At 41.7% G+C, this 16214-nt stretch overlaps 1 protein-coding gene across 2 annotated transcripts in view; it reads left to right on the top strand.

Annotated features, from left to right (window-relative positions):
- The window catches only part of LOC144668555 (AP2-associated protein kinase 1-like), a 106238-nt gene that overhangs the window by 47495 nt on the left and 42529 nt on the right, over positions 1-16214 (top strand). The gene's annotated exons all lie outside the window — the stretch shown is intronic.

Consider the following 16214-nt stretch of genomic DNA (forward strand, 5'->3'; position numbering starts at 1 on the left):
ATAACCTGTTTATGTTTGTCTTTTATGCAATTTGCTGGAGGTCTGCGCGAGTAGAAACATTTAAACTATTTATTGGAGGTATCCTTAATTTCAGCATTGAAACATATTCACTGGGTGCCTTTGGTAGCTGGCGACCTAAAAGCAAGTGAACTGATTGTCATGACTCGTTTGTCGACTGCAAATAAGGTGAATTTTAAAAGCATGGCCTACACCTTATGTCCCAAAGTGCAGAAGAAGGGAATGTCAAGTTGTGACAGATGGGTAGGGAGAGAGTGAAAGCAGACTAAAGGAGAAAGTGATTTACCAAATAAATTTCAATATAATTTACATGAAAATAACATCTCATTCATCTGTGCAGTAAAATAAACATTTCCCAATCTGCTATTCCTCTAGGAACTTTTCTTCTGCTGTTCTTGTTGACTGCCTAGTAAAAGGAACTAAATCGTTTACAGAAGCTAGGCCAGAAACTGAATCAAGAGGAACTAAAGCCAGAGATAGAAATAACAAGTGATCAGAAAAGTAAAACATTAGGAGCTAGATGATATTGCAGAACGACCAATTTTCCTTCATTAAAATCACAATCCCTTAATTAAATCCTGGAAGTGCCATTCAGCATAATTACTAGGTAAATGTTGTTGGCATTCTTGCTGAAAGTGAGAAATGGCTATCGTTGCTACTGGTCATTTGACCTATAAGCTGCAATACCTCTGAGTGGGGAAAATGTTACTTTTTTCAGTCCTATTATGGATGAAACATTTTCAGTTTATTCATTGCATTTTCAGAAACAGACTTTCAATTAAAGAAAATTAAACTAGGCTATTAGGTTTTCTAATAAGACAGATTTCACTGGGAGGGAATATTAAATATGGCAAGTTGTGTAGACAAGGAATAGAAAGGGGCCAGAGATGACCATGCAGGTATGGGTAGGATATATCAAAATCTGTGCTAGCTATGTTGACAGGTCAGAGTGGAACTAAAGAAGGTACTACCATAGAGGAAAGTTGGTGGAGGAGGTTGCTTGGTTGAATGTATTGAAGCCTATGAAGAGGCTAGAGAACAAGAGACAATGTGCGATTGTGCAGCCACAGAAGTGCTGCTGAGTTGGACCAAGTTAGTAGTCAATGTCGTGTGGTACAAGAATTTGTACTGGAAATGGTGAGAAATATGAGAGCACAGCTGGATAGTTTAGAGATGGATATCCAGGAAAACTGCTTACCTGAGAGGACTTGGAGATGGTAGCCACAGAACTTTGTGTGGCGATTACATAGGGATCACATTGTTGAGCAGAGTGGCCTCAATGAAGGTAAAGATGTAAATATTGTTTAATGAGGTTATGGGGTAGACTTTGATGTTAATAAGCTTACCATACTCCACAGAGCTTTGCAACTTCTTTCAACCCTACACCCAGCTTGATCTTTCCCCTACTGCATTTCTGCTCCACTCTTCCACTCTTTTCAAATATAATGTGTGGCACTGTAAAATTCCTTTTTCTAATTCCATCTGCCTTGCTACTTTGCTCTCCACCTTCAGGTGTGTCCTTAAAACTTATTTTTAGTTAGCCCTCCTGATTGTTTCAACAATTACTTAGAATTCACTTTTCATTCTCCTCTTCCCATTTGTCCCACTCCTCCTTTGTGAAGCACTTTGGGATGTTTCTGTATGTTAAAAGTGCTGTGGAAATGTTTGTCATGTCTGCTTTTATGTTGTAAAACAATGTGGTTGCATTAAATTGTTTTAGCAAATAAATATTTTTTGATAAGCTCTGACAGTATCAAGGTTTACAGGCACTCGATCAGAAAGAACACACTTGCAGATAAGCTATATATAGTACAAAACCTGTCACCAAACCCTTTTAAGTGTCATAGAAACATAGAAAATCGGAGCAGGATTAGGCCATTCGGCCCTTCGAGCCTGCTTTGCCATTTATTATGATCATGGCTGATCATCCAACTCATTAGCCTGCTCCCGCTTTCTCCCCGTATTCTTTGATCCCTTTCACCCCAAGAGCTTGAAAACATACAATGTTTTGGCCTCAACTACTTTCTGTGGTAGTGAATTCCACAGGTTCACCACTCTCTGGGTGAAGACAGTTCTCCTCATCTCAGTCCTTAAATGGTCTACCCCGTATCCTCAGACTGTGACCCCAGGTTCTGGACACCCCCACCATCGGGAACATCCTTCCTGCATCTACCCTGTCTAGTCCTGTTAGAATTTTATAGGTTTCTATGAGATCCCCCCTCATTCTTCTGAACTCCAGCGAACATAATCCTAACCGACTCAATCTCTCATATGTCAGACCCGCCATCCCAGGAATCAGTCTGGTAAACTTTCGCTGCACTCCCTCTATAGCAAGAACATCCTTCCTCAGATAAGGAGACCAAAACTGCGCACACTATTCCAGGTGTGGTCTCATCAAGTCCCTGTATAATTGCAACAAGGCATCCCTTCTTCTGTACTCGAATCCTCTTGCTATGAAGGCCAACATACCATTTGCCTTCTTTACCGCCTGCTGCACCTGCATGCTTACCTTCAGTGACTGGTGTACGAGGACACCCAGGTCTCGTTACATATTCCCCTCTCTCAATTTATAACGATTCAGATAATCTGCCGCCTTGTTTTTGCTACCAAAGTGGATAACCTCACGTTTATCCACATTATAATGCATCTGCCATGCATTTGCCCACTCACTCAGCTTGTTCAAATCACACTGAAGCACCTCTGCATCCTCCTCACAGCTCACCCTCCCAACCAGCTTTGTGTCATCTGCAAATTTGGAGATATTACATTTAGTTCCCTCATCTAAATCATTAATATATATTGTAGATTGCTGGGGTCCCAGCAACGATCCTTGTGGTACCCCACTAGTCACTGCCTGCCATTTGGAAAAAGACCTGTTTATATTCCTACTCTTTGTTTCCTGTCTGCCAACCAGTTTTCTATCCATCTCAATACACTACCCCAAATCCCATGTGCTCTAATTTTACATGCTAATCTCTTATGTGGGACTTTGTTGAAAGCCTTCTGAAAGTCCAAATAACCCACATCCACTGGCTCCCCCTCATCAACTCTACTAGTTACAGCCTTGAAAAATTCCAGTAGATTTGTCGAGCATAATTCCCCTTTTGTAAATCCATGCTGACTCTGTCCGATTCTGCCACTATTCTGTCATTATTAGAGCATTCCATTTTTAACATGGTAACCGAATCTAACCCTGAAAATGGAAGCGAGTTGAAACTGCATATCCATACTCAGCACTACAGTATAATCCAGTCGCTGTTTTTGCAACCTTGTTAAGCACTGCCATTGTGACGACAGTTGCTACACTCTAAATTCATTCTTCACAGCTGCAACAAATATGACCTGAACTTGTTGACTTTCTTTTGATGAACCACTAACACACTAGTTTACTTTACTATAAACTGACAAATTGGGCCAGATGTCTTGTATATGTTAAGCTTTGAGGCATATTTGAAGAAGTTAGGGCATCTGTTGAACTTTTGTGGGAAATTGGCATAGGCATATGTGAGTTCCTGCTTGGAAATGAGGATGTGGTTGTTTGAAGCAACTTGCAATGTGCACTTATGGACAGTCAACCCATGGTCAAAAGTAGGGTAGTTGAAGAAAGCACAAGACTGAAACTCGAAAAAGTAAGGACAAGAGGAGCCTGAAGCCATGTGTGGGTTCATGGGTAACAGATGGGCCATTGAAAGAGACACAGGAAGGGGAAATGGAGAACTGCTGAAGGAAAGAAAAATGAGCTATAAAATTTGAGGCACATGTTTTTGAGGTTCCAGCTTGTGCTGTTCTTTTGTGGGAAAGTGGCGTGGGTGAAGATGTGCTGATGCAACTGGGATGAACTGGAGAAGTATAGTATTAATTTAAGAGAGGCTTACAATGTTGCCAAAAAGAGTAGTAAACTTTAGAGGAACAGAAAATGGTGGAAATCCTCAGGTCTGACACCATAGAGAGAAACAGTTTGTGTTTCAGTTCTGTGACCTTTATTAGTAAACCTGTGATTTGGAAGAGTTTTAGAAATGGGTAAAGCATGACATAAAAATTGATAGAGGGAACAAATAGAATGAGAAATTAATTAGCAAGAAATATAAAAAGATTGTGAGCTTCTACAAGTATGTATGTATGGGTCCCGTAGCAGAGACAGGAGAAATTATAATGGGGAATAAGGAAATGGCAGAGATGTTAAATATTTAGGCTGGGATTTTCTGGCCCCGTTGTGTGGGACCTGCTGCGGGAGATTTGGCGGTCCTGCCAAAGTGATCCCGGCAGCGGGCCGGGGCGGAAAATCCTGTCCTTTGTATTTGTCTTCACAGTGGAAGAAAAAAACATATGGGAAATGAGAGTCTACCAAGAGTGAGAAACTTAAAGCATTTATTAGTATAGAAAATGTATTGGATAAACTAATGAGACTGAAAGCCAATGGATCTCCTGGACCTATTAGGGTTTTAAAATTGGTGGCTGCAGAGATGGTGGATGTATTGGCTTTAATCTTCCAGAATTCACTAGATTCTAGAATGATCCCCATAGTTTTGTAGGTTGAAAATGTAACCCTGTTATTCAAGAAATGAGGACGATGGAAAACACGAACTGTAGGCCACGTTAACCTGATATCAGCAGCAGGGGAAAATGCTAAAATCTATTATTAGGAGCATGGTAGCGGGGTATTTGAAAAATCATATAATTCGGCACAGTCAGCGCAGGTGTAAGAAATGGAAATGCCACATGAGGCTGTTATGTAAAATTAGGGCCCATGTGGTTGGGATAGCACATTAGCTTGGATTGAGGTCTTGTTTATGGGCAAAGAACATAAATGGATAATTTTCACATAGCAAGCTGTAGCTAGTAGAGTGGTGCAAAGATTACAAATAGTTGAGGTACAGAAAAAACCTATTTCAATTACTAGGATGAGGGAATGGGGTGTAATTTATCCAAGTCTGCTGACTAAAATGTTAGGTGGGAAAGTAAGCTGTAATGAGGATGCAAAGATCTTGCAAAGGAGGTATAGACTGGTTAAGTGATTTGACAAGAAATTGGAAGGTGGAATACAATGTGGGTGAGTGTTATATTATGTACTTCAATAGGAAGAATGGTTTTTAAAGGTGAGATGAGTATAAGTTGGTATTTAGAGCCACGGCAGATGGTGAAATTTGAATTCAATTTAAAAATCTGGAATTAAAAGTCTAATGATAACCATGGAATCATTGTCGATTGTTGTAAATCATCTGATTCATTAATGTCCTTTAGGGAAGGAAATCTGTCTTGCTTACCTGGTTTGGCCTCCAGACTCCAGACCCACAGCAATGCGGTTGACTCTTAAATGCCCTCTGAAATGGCCTAGCAAGCCACTCAGTTGTAACAAACTGCTGCAAAGTCACAAAAAAAGAATGAAACTGGACAGACCACCCGGCATCGACCTAAGCACCGGAAATGACAACGGCAATCTCAGCCCTGTCGACCCTGCAAAGTCCTCTTTACTAACATCTGGGGGCTAGTGTAACCTCATGCCCAACATATCCCCCCGCTACCATTAGCATCAAGCCAGGGGATCAATCCTGGTTCAATGAAGAGTGGAGGAGGGCATGCTAGGAGCAGCAACAGGCATACCTAAAAATGAGGTCAACCTGGTGAAGCTATAACATAGGACTACTTGCGTGCCAAACAGCATAAGCAGCAAATGATAGGGTTAAGCCATCCCATAACCAACAGATCAGATCTAAGCTCCACAGTCCTGCCACATCCAGTCGTGAATGGTGGTGGACAATTAAACAACTTGCTGGAGGAGGAGACTCCACAAATAACCCCATCCTCAATGATGGAGGAGCCCAGCACATCAGTGCAAAAGATGAGGCTGAAGCATTTGCTACAATCTTCAGCCAGAAGTGCCGAGTGGATGATCCATCTCTGCCTCCTCCGGAGGTCCCCATCATCACAGATGCCAGCCTTCAGCCAATTCAATTCACTCCATGTGATATCATGAAATGGCTGAAGGCAGTGGGTTCTGCAAAGGCTCTGGGCCCTGACAATATTCCGGCAATAGTACTGAAGACGTGCTCCAGAATTTGCTGCGCCCCCTAGCCAAGCTGTCCCAGCTACAACACTGGCATCTACTCGGCTATGTGGAAAATTGCCCAGGTATGTCCTGCACATACAAAGCAGAATAAATCCAACCAGGCCAATTACCGCCCCATCAGTCTACTCTCCATCATCAGTAAAGTAATGGAAGGAGTCATCAACAGTTCTATCAAGTGGCACTTGCTTAGCAATAACCTCACTGGTGCCCGTTTTGTGTTCCACCAGGGCCACTCGGCTCCTGACCTCATTACAGCCTTGGTTCAAACATGGACAAAAGAGCTGAACTCCTGAGGTGAGGTAGGAGTGGCTGCCCTTTACATCAAGGCAACATTTGACTGTGTGACATCAAGGAGCCCTAGCAAAACTGGAGTTAATGGGAATCAGAGGGAAAAGTCTCCGCTGGTTGGAGTCATACCTAGCAGAAAGGAAGATGGTTGTGGTGGTTGGAGGTCAGTCATCTCAGCTCCAGGATATCGCTGTAGGAGTTCCTCAGGGTAGTGCCCTTGGCCCAACCATTTTCAGCTGCTTCAGCAATGACCTCTTTTCCATCATAAGATCAGAAGTGGGGATGATTGCAGAGTGTTCAGCACCATTCGCAACAACTCAGATTCTGCAGCAGCCCATGTCCAAATACAGCAAGAACTGGACAATATTCAAGCTTGGGCTTACAAGTGGCAATTAAAACTCGCACCACACAAGTGCGAGGCGATGACCATCTCCCACAAGAGAGAAGCCAACCATTGTCCCTTGATGGCCAATGACATTGCCATCACTGAATCCCCCACTATCAACATCCTGGGGGTTACCATTGACCAGAAACTGAACTGGACCAGCCATATAAAATATTGTGGCTACAAGAGCAGGTCAGAGGCTAGGAATATTGTGACGAGTAACTGACCACCTGACTCCCCAAAGCCTGTCCACCATCTGCAAGGCACAATTCAGGAGTGTGATGGTGCTCCCACAACACTCAAGAAGCTTGACACCATCCAGGACAAACCAGCCTGCTAGATTGGCACCACATTCACTCCCACCACCACAGCACAGTAGCAGCAGTGTGTGCCATCTACAAGATGCACTGCAGGAATTCACCAAGATTCTTTCAACAGCACCTTCCAACCCATGACCACTACCATCTAGAAGGACAAGGGAAGCAGATAAATGGGAACATCACCACCTGGAAGTTCACCTCCAAGCCACTCACCATCCTGACTTGGAAATATATTGCCGTTCCTTCACTGTTGCTGGGTCAAAATCCTTGAACTCCCTTCTTAACAGCACTGTGGGTGTACCTACACCACATGGACTGCAGCGGTTCAAGGCGGCAGCTCACCACCACCTTCTCATGGTCAACTAGGGATGGGGAATAAATGCTGGTCCAGCCAGCTAAACCCACATCCCGTGAATAAATAAAAAACAAAAATTGGCTGTTCTTGTACGTTGCAAAGTTACAACAATGGCAGGTACAGCGATCAATCGGTTAGGCAAGTAGCACACGGGTTTTGAGTATAAGAGTAAGGAAGTCTTGCTGCAATTATGTAGTTTTTACCTCCTCACCCAAGGAGGAGCCCGAGGGTGTATAATCAAGGTTCTCTAGATTGATTCCTAGGATGAGAAGCGGGCTGCCCTTTTGAGGAGACGTTGAATAGAATGGACCTTAATTTTCTAGAGTTTCATGCTCTTATTGCATTCCCATGTCTCAATTTCTTTTTCACCTGTGGATGTTTCAGCTCTTCAGTGTGTATAAAGGGCTTACTGGAATTTCTGAGAATATCTATCTTTGCAAGTGTGCAGTTAACACTTAAATGATGTGACTGTGTACTAAATGCATAACTTTTAACACAGTCCTGCATTAAAGCCAGAAGCTTGTGCTGTTGCCATAACTATTCAATTTCATTGGCCAAGTAGAGTAAAACAGAGACCAGCAAGCATTATGAGAAGGTTTTGAGTTCTTCATAGTCAATGATGATGAGCCTCTTCTCACATCTTCATATGCTTTACGTCATGGTGTGTAAAGTTTTTGGCTGTTATGATCTCCAAGCAATGTTTGGCATGTTTATATCTTTTATATCTCCCCTTGATATGTATGAGATGTTGAGATTGGGTGATTGTCACGAGTCTGATAGAATAAGGCAATTATTATAGAAGCTCAAATAATTGGCATTGTAGATTGTTAAAATAGCTTTCACACAGGGTGTTGATTTCAACTTTGACACACACATTTTAACTCTTCTCTAGTTTATCCGGGCAGTTCTGAATTCGAGATGGTTCCAAGGATGACTTTCTTGCTATAATATAAATGGAGTATGCTGGAAATACTCGAGGGGCTGAATGGTCGACTCCTTGTTTGTATGAGTAGAAATAAGGAGTTTTATAGTGCAAGGACCACAGAAAAAATGAATACCAGTTCACATGAGTTCAAGTCCAGAGGGTATATCCTTCATGGTGGGGTTCAGTTCCGATGAGTTTCTGGTTGTTTAAACGATACAAAAATTCTTGAAATGACTGATGTTGCTGCACAATGGGCCTTTTGTTTAGACCGCTTGGCAACCGTTGATCAGAAACTTTTAAAATCAAGCAGGCTTCATGGAGTTGAGACTGCTTACCCTGACTGGGCTGCTGGAGTTCTGTCCAGTTGATGTTAAACAGCAGTCTGCCTGTGAGACCTAAAGATGCAATACTAAAACTGTCTAAAAGGCCAGAGGCTTGGGTCTTTTGATATGGTCTATTAATGGTTAATTGCAGCTTAGGAATTCGTTTCTGTGCTCCTAGCCAAGATTTCATTGTTCCTCCTTAGAGAGACAAATCGGCTATTAGTGCTCCTTCCAGTATAATGAGTTTTGATCTTTCTCTTCTGTGATAGTTCAGGATGGGGGAGCCAGTTCATCTGCACTTCCTCTGCTTTCATTGATTACAAGGGACTTATACAATGAAGTGTGAAATTCCAGAAGCTGAAAAAAGATTTATTTTGTTCTCAGCTCCTGGGGGTAGCTCCCAGACAAAGGGCCAACCCTGTGGTCATGTGACTTATAGCAGCCATCTTTTTAGTTCAGGAAATCCATTTTTAAAAAAGTAATAAAGGTAAAGTTTTGCATATAGTGTTCAGTCATCATTATTCGGCCCTGTTATTCCATGGTTATAGAAATTGCTGTAGAATGTTTTCTTTTTCCCTTGCCCAAGCAAATTTCACCATATTGAACCAATGCTGTACGCCAATATCTGATGCATATAATTGGTTTGTTTGCCCTAAAAATGTAGATGGTTAAGGGGTGATCTAATTGAGATGTTTAAAATGATCGAGGGATTCAATAAGGTAGATGTGGGGAAAAAATAATTTCTTCTGGGGGAATCCAGAACAAGGGGCCATTCTCTTAAGGCCAGAACTAGGCCATTTAGAAATGAAACGAGGTTCCACTTTTTCACATGGGGGTAATAGAAATCCGGAACTCCTTTTCTCCAAAAGGTTATTATGTTGAGTTAATTGAAATTTTAAAGACCAATTGATGGATCTTTGTTTGGTAAGGACATCATGCTACATGGAATATAGGTGGGGGTAAATGGAATTGGGTTAGAGACCCCCCATGATCTAATTAAATGTTGGGGCAAGATGTTTGGATCTTTTTTCTATCCTCCTATGATCTGATTTTGAATGGTGTACTGTATAACCATTTTTCTAATAAACCATTTATATGCAGTTCTTCAAGCTGGATGCATTTCATACCTTTCAAGCATCACCTGCAAATGCCATGCACGGGGTGTGAAATGCATGGAGATATGTAAGGTAAAAGCAAAATACCGTGGATGCTGGAAATCTGAAACAAAAATACCTGGAAAACCTCAGCAGGTCTGACAGCATCTGCGGAGAGGAATACAGTTGACGTTTCAAGTCCGTATGACTCTTCATCAGAACTAAGGAAATAGAAAAATGAGGTGAAATATAAGCTGGTAGAGGGGGGTGGGACAGGTAGAGCTGGATAGGGGGGTCAGTGATAGGTGGAGGCAAAGGAAAGATTGCCAAAAATGTCATAGACAAAAGGGGAAAGAGGTGTTGACGGTGGTGATATTATCTAAGGAATGTGCTAATGGGAACACTAAGGGTAGCAAGCAGGACAAGCTGGTAGCAGATGGCCCTAGTGGGGGTGGGGTGGGGGGAAGGGATCGAAATGGGCTAAAAGGTGGAGATAAAACAATAGATCGGACTAAATTTAAAAATAGGTGGGAAAAGAAAAATATATATATTTTTTAACTTATAAATGATTGGAAAAGGGGGGATCAGAAAGGGGGTGGGGATGGAGGAGAGAGTTCATGATCTGAAATTATTGAACTCAATATTAAGTCCGGATGGCTCTAAAGTGCCTAGTCAGAAGATGAGGTGCTGTTCCTCCAGTTTGCGTTGAGCTTCACTGGAACGTTGCAACCAGGCCAAGGACGGACATGTGGGCATAAGAGCAGGGTGGTGTGTTGAAATGGCAAGCGACAGGGAGGCCATGCTTGCGGACAGACCGAAGGTGTTCCGCAAAGCGGTCACCCAGTGTGCGTTTGATCTCTCCAATGTAGAGGAGACCGCATTGGGAGCAGCGAATGCAGTAGACTAAATTGAGGGAAGTGCAAGTGAAGTACTGCTTCACTTGAAAGGAGTGTTTGGGCCCTTGGACGGTGAGGAGGGGGGAAGTAAAGGGGCAGGTGTTGCACCTTCTGCGGTTGCATGGGAAGGTGCCGTGGGAGGGGGTTGAGGTGTAGGGGGTAATGGAGATATGTAACTTAGTTGATAACTCCTAAATTAATGGATTTTGTAAAAAAAAAACCCATAGCTGGTGCAGCAGATTAATGTGCAAGGTGTGAATTGCATGAGGATTAATGAACAAAATCAGTGGGAATCACATTGGACCATTGATAATTCAATACCAGATATCGTTTGAACATCTGTGTTGTAAACATTTGTGACATTAATGTGGCAGCAATTACTATAAATAGCTAAACATGTGGGAACTCGGAGGCTGTGTACAAGTATATTCATATTGAGGCTGATGCATTCCATTGACAAATTTGCCATAGAATTTATGTTCTCATGCTCCAGAATGTAATTATGTAGATTACTAAGATTATCACATTTTATATTGCAACCAATTCTTATGCTGTCCTCACCTTGTGCCCATTCACATGGACTTGCAACAGTATTATTGGATAGAGGGCAGAAAACTGGCTGATTTCCTTGCTGAAAGTCAGCTATTTAGCTGCCAAGCATGAATGAGGAAGGCCTTTTGACTCATCTAGAAAAACACCCCCTTCTCAAAAATCTACGAATTCAAATGATTTCCTTACCCAGAGATCTATTTGAAGTGTTGATCGCGATTTCTTTGGAGGGGAACTTCCTGATAGGAGTTATTTCATGAAGAATGCTTCATGTTCATCATATGTGACTCTACCAAAGTTGAGATTCTTTGACTGGCCCTTACCTGTGAAATGTAGTAGTATATCACACAATGCACTTGGAGCACCACAATGGGGTTGGCTAATTGCGGACACCCTTATGTAAAGCATTAATTATGATATATCACATTGGGTGAGACTAATTGTTCAATTTTTGTACAGTTACACCACCATCTGGAAGTTCCCCTCCAAGCCACTCACCATCCTGACTTGGAAATATATTGCTGTTCCTTCACTGTCACTGGGTCAAAATCCTGGAACTCCCTCCCTAGCAGCACTGTGGGTGTATCTACATTACATGGGCTGCAGCAGTTCAAGAAGGTAGTTCACTACCACCTTCTGAAGGACAATTAGGAATGGGCAATAAATGCTGGCCTAGCGAGTGACGCCCACATCCCATAAATGAATAAAGAAAATTTTACACCTCACCTCTGATCATTGATCTATGTCGTCACTTCAGGATTTAAATGGGGAGGTGAAAGAATCAAACACCTATTTTTCAGTTTACTTCTATACTCAGTGATGCAAATATAAAATGCCCCAGAACTGCTGACAAAACAATGAGTTCACTGCATCCACCATTAATTATGGCTTTGTTTAAAAAAAAAATCAGCAATTTGTAACGAGGATGAGTTGACAAATGTCAAAAATTGCTGGACGATTTGCGTCATTCCATCATTAATATTGCAAAAATGGACTTGCCATCAACCTCTGAATCAATGTCAAGAAGTTGCTGGATTTGTGCTGTAACTATGAAGGCATCCTGCTGCAACCATCTAGGACCCTGTTGTTAATGTGATTTGTGGTCCTGACAATGTCACTTGACCTTGGAGGCCTAGAAAAGAACTAATTGAAATTGAAGTCTCGCTATTGTAGGTAGTAATTTGTTCCTAGTATTTGAAAAATAAATGAATTGTTTTTCTTTGTTTCTCTTTTTTCCGGATCCAACCTTTCTTTTCCTCTTTATTTGTCAGTACCCAAATTGACTCTAATTCACCCTGTGCCCACCTATGGTATTCCTGTGTTACTACTTCTATTCTTAAATCTCCTTAATTGTTTAAGGAGATGCACCATTGGAGCCAAAATTTGGGAAGTCCCAGATGACTTGTTGCTGTCATCGCACCACTACATTTGCAGCATAAAAATATTACAATTTGATGGATGAGGAAAAAAGCCAATTCATGGTGCATGGCACCAGTTCCTATGATGTAGACTCAGATACCAATTGACAAAGTTTCTGTGCCACAGAATTCAGATGGCAATTAAAAAGTTGGTTTATCAAGTTTATAAAATGCAGTCAGCAGCATTATCCAGTATTTGTATGATTTCTCAAGTTGAGAGGCTGGAGGGGTTTATAGAAGTGGGGAGGGACGAGACCGTGGAGGAATTTGAAAACTTGGATGAAATTTTAAAAGCAAACATTGCTTGACCAGGATCCACTGGGATGAGTCTCCTGAAGCTGTCTGCCAATTGTTGCTCTCATTTTCAGGTCTTCCTCCATAGAATCCTAGAATGTCAGTTTTGGGTGGAGTGATGGAACTTTCCAATTAAGCATTAACTTTAATTTAATGAGCTCTGAAGAAGAGTCATGTGGACTCGAAACGTTAACTCCTCATGCTGCCAGACCTGAGTTTTTCCAGCATTTTCTTTATGAACTTAATTTTATTGATTCGGGAAAGAATCTCCACATTAAAAGTAACTTTGTTTGAATTGCATTGTGCTGCAATTGCATTTGACAGCATTAGTCAAACCTGCAAACCAAGCTGACTGAGTAAACTAAGTAAATATGTAAGAATAACTTTTTAAAAACTTGTGTAATCCTCTATAATTGCCTTTGCACCACAGAAATAAGTGAATGTTATACAATAAAATAAATGTAACCAGTTACAAGGATATAGTTTGTTATTTGTTACATGGACATGTTTCCCTGGATTAAATGTTAAAATTTTATGCCCTTATTGCTGTCAAATCACTTGATTTGTTATTGTAACATGTATGTATCATGGAAGCCTACTAATCACTATCGCCTCCATCAGCAAAAGGAAAAAAGGGATTCACAAGGTTTATCGATTTTGTTATAAAATAGTGAGCAATATATTACAAGACATCAATGCTTCATTAGATTTACATGCTAATAACCCAACAGTCAAGCTCAGGCTATTTCTACTATTATGTCTGTTGCAGTATGCATCACTCAGTTTATACTTCATAAAAGTTTATCAAATATATTTTGTAAAATAACATGTGGACAGTGGACCTGATCGAAGAAATAAGATTGCTTCATACAAACTGTACCAACAGCAAGAGAGGACTAACTTCAGTTATATTATATTGTTTTGAATATGAAAAATATTTATTTACACTCTGCTAAATCAAGAATGTATCAAAATGCATTTTTAGTTGATATAATTAATTAAGTTTTATTTACATGTTCATTAAGATTAAGGACTTTTAAGGTTAGGGTGTTTGAATCAACTGATAAAAGTGTAAGTGCTTTTTGACATTGGTAAATTAGTTATTGATTTTTGATAATATATAGTTAAAACCCTGGCAGGCAGGCTGGCATATTTTTAAATATAAATCAACCTTCTTTGTTTTGAGAAATGGTGCTTCACCTGTATTTTTGTGACAATGATGCAGATGGTGTACCATCTTTGATGCTTTTCTTTTAAAATAAAAGTCAGACTAATACAAAATTTGTTCCAGCATTCTCCAATTGAAATATATCTGGTTCAAAGAATAGTGAACTGTTTGATTTCTGCAAAGAACAATCTGTGTATAATACTGATTGACAAAAGGACAACAATACATGGTAACTGCTATATGATGGAGTGCATTCTGGAGACACCCTGAAGAGAGAGTGCTCAAAAACACACAGCGCCTGCCCTTGATAATTCAGTCCCTTAGTTATTTATCATGCTGTCACCAAGAGATCTGAATTTGTTTGTCTTTACAATAATCTCTCCAGTTTCAAAATACAGTAACAGCCCTTTTCTCAATACACAAGGTTACGCCACATCACCCCCCTGCCCCCGTAACCTCAGTACTCCTCCACATTGAACACCACTTGCAGGAAGCACTGAGGATGGCTAGGGCACACAGTGTACTTTGAATGGGGGACTTCAATATCCACCACCAAGAGTGACTCGGTAGCACCACTATTGACAGAGCTGGCTGAGTCCTAAAGGACATAGCTGCTAGACTGGGTCTGCAGCAGGTGGTGAGGGAACCAAGAAGAGGGAAAAACATACTTGACCTCGTCCTCACCAATCTACCTGACTCCGATGAATCTGTCCATGACAGTATTGATAGGAATAACCACTACACAGCCCTTATGGAGACATCTTCACATTAAGGATACCCTCCATCATGTTGTGTGGCATTACCACCATGCTAAATGGGAGAGATTTCGAACAGATCTAGCAAGTCAAAACTGGGCATTCATGAGGTGCTGCAGCCATCAGCAGCAACAGAATTGGACATGACCACAATCTGTAATTTCAGAGCCAGCATACCCCCACTCTACCATTGCAATCAAGCCTGGGGATCAACCCTGGTTCAATGAAGAGTGTAGGAGAGCATGCCAGGAGCAGCACCAGGCATACCTAAAAATGAGGTGTCAACCTGGTGAAACTACAACAAGGGACTAGTGATATGCCAAACAGTGGAAGTAGCATGCGTAAGACAGAGCTAAACAATCCCACAACCAATGGATCAGATCTAAGCTCCGTAGTCCTGCCACATCCAATCGTGAATGGTGGTGGACAATTAAACAACTCACTGGAGGAGGAGGCTCCACAAATATCCCCATCCTCAATAATGGGGGAGCCCAACACACCAGTGCAAAGGACAAGGCTGAAGCACTTGCAACAATCTTCAACCAGAAGTGCCGAGTGGATGATCCATCTTGACCTCCTCCTAAGGTCCCCAACATCACAGATGCTAGTCTTCAGCCGACGCAATTCACTCAGCGTGGTATCAAGAAACAGTTGAAGGCACTGGATATATGGGCCTTGACAACATTCCTGCAATAGTACTGAAGGACTTGTGTGCCCTTAGCTAAGCTGTTCCAGTACAGTTGCAACGCTGCCAATGTGGAAAATTGCCCAGGTATGTCCAGCCCACAAAAAGCAGGACAAATCCAACCCAGTCAATTACTGCCCCATCAGTCTACCCTTGATAGTCAACAAAGTGATGGAAGGGGTCATCAACAGTGCTATCAAGCGGCACTTACTCAGCAATAACCTGCTCTCTGACGCTCAGTTTGGGTTCCACCAGGGCCCCTCAGCTCCTGTCTATTTTCAGCCTTAGTCCAAACATGGACAAAAGAGCTGAATTCAAGAGGTAAGGTGAAAGTGACTGCCCTTGACATCAAAGCAGCATTGTGGCATTGAGGAGCTCTAGCAAAACTGGAGTCAATGGGAATCAGGTGGTGGGGTGGGTGGGAAATCTCTCTGCTGGTTGGAGTTAAACTAAGCACAAAAAATGATGGTTATGTTGTTGGAGGTCAGTCAACTCAGTTCCAAGACATTATCTTGAGGAACTCCTGCAGTGGTGCCCTAGGCCCAACCATCTTCAGCTGCTTCATCAATGACCTTCCCTCCATCATCAGGTCAGAAATGGGGATGATCGCTGATTGCACGATGTTCAGCACTGCTTGCGACTCCTCGGGTACTGAAGCAGCCCATGTCCAAATG

This window comes from Cetorhinus maximus, chromosome 27 (assembly GCF_964194155.1).
Source record: "Cetorhinus maximus chromosome 27, sCetMax3.hap1.1, whole genome shotgun sequence".
Taxonomy (NCBI): Eukaryota; Metazoa; Chordata; class Chondrichthyes; order Lamniformes; family Cetorhinidae; genus Cetorhinus; species Cetorhinus maximus.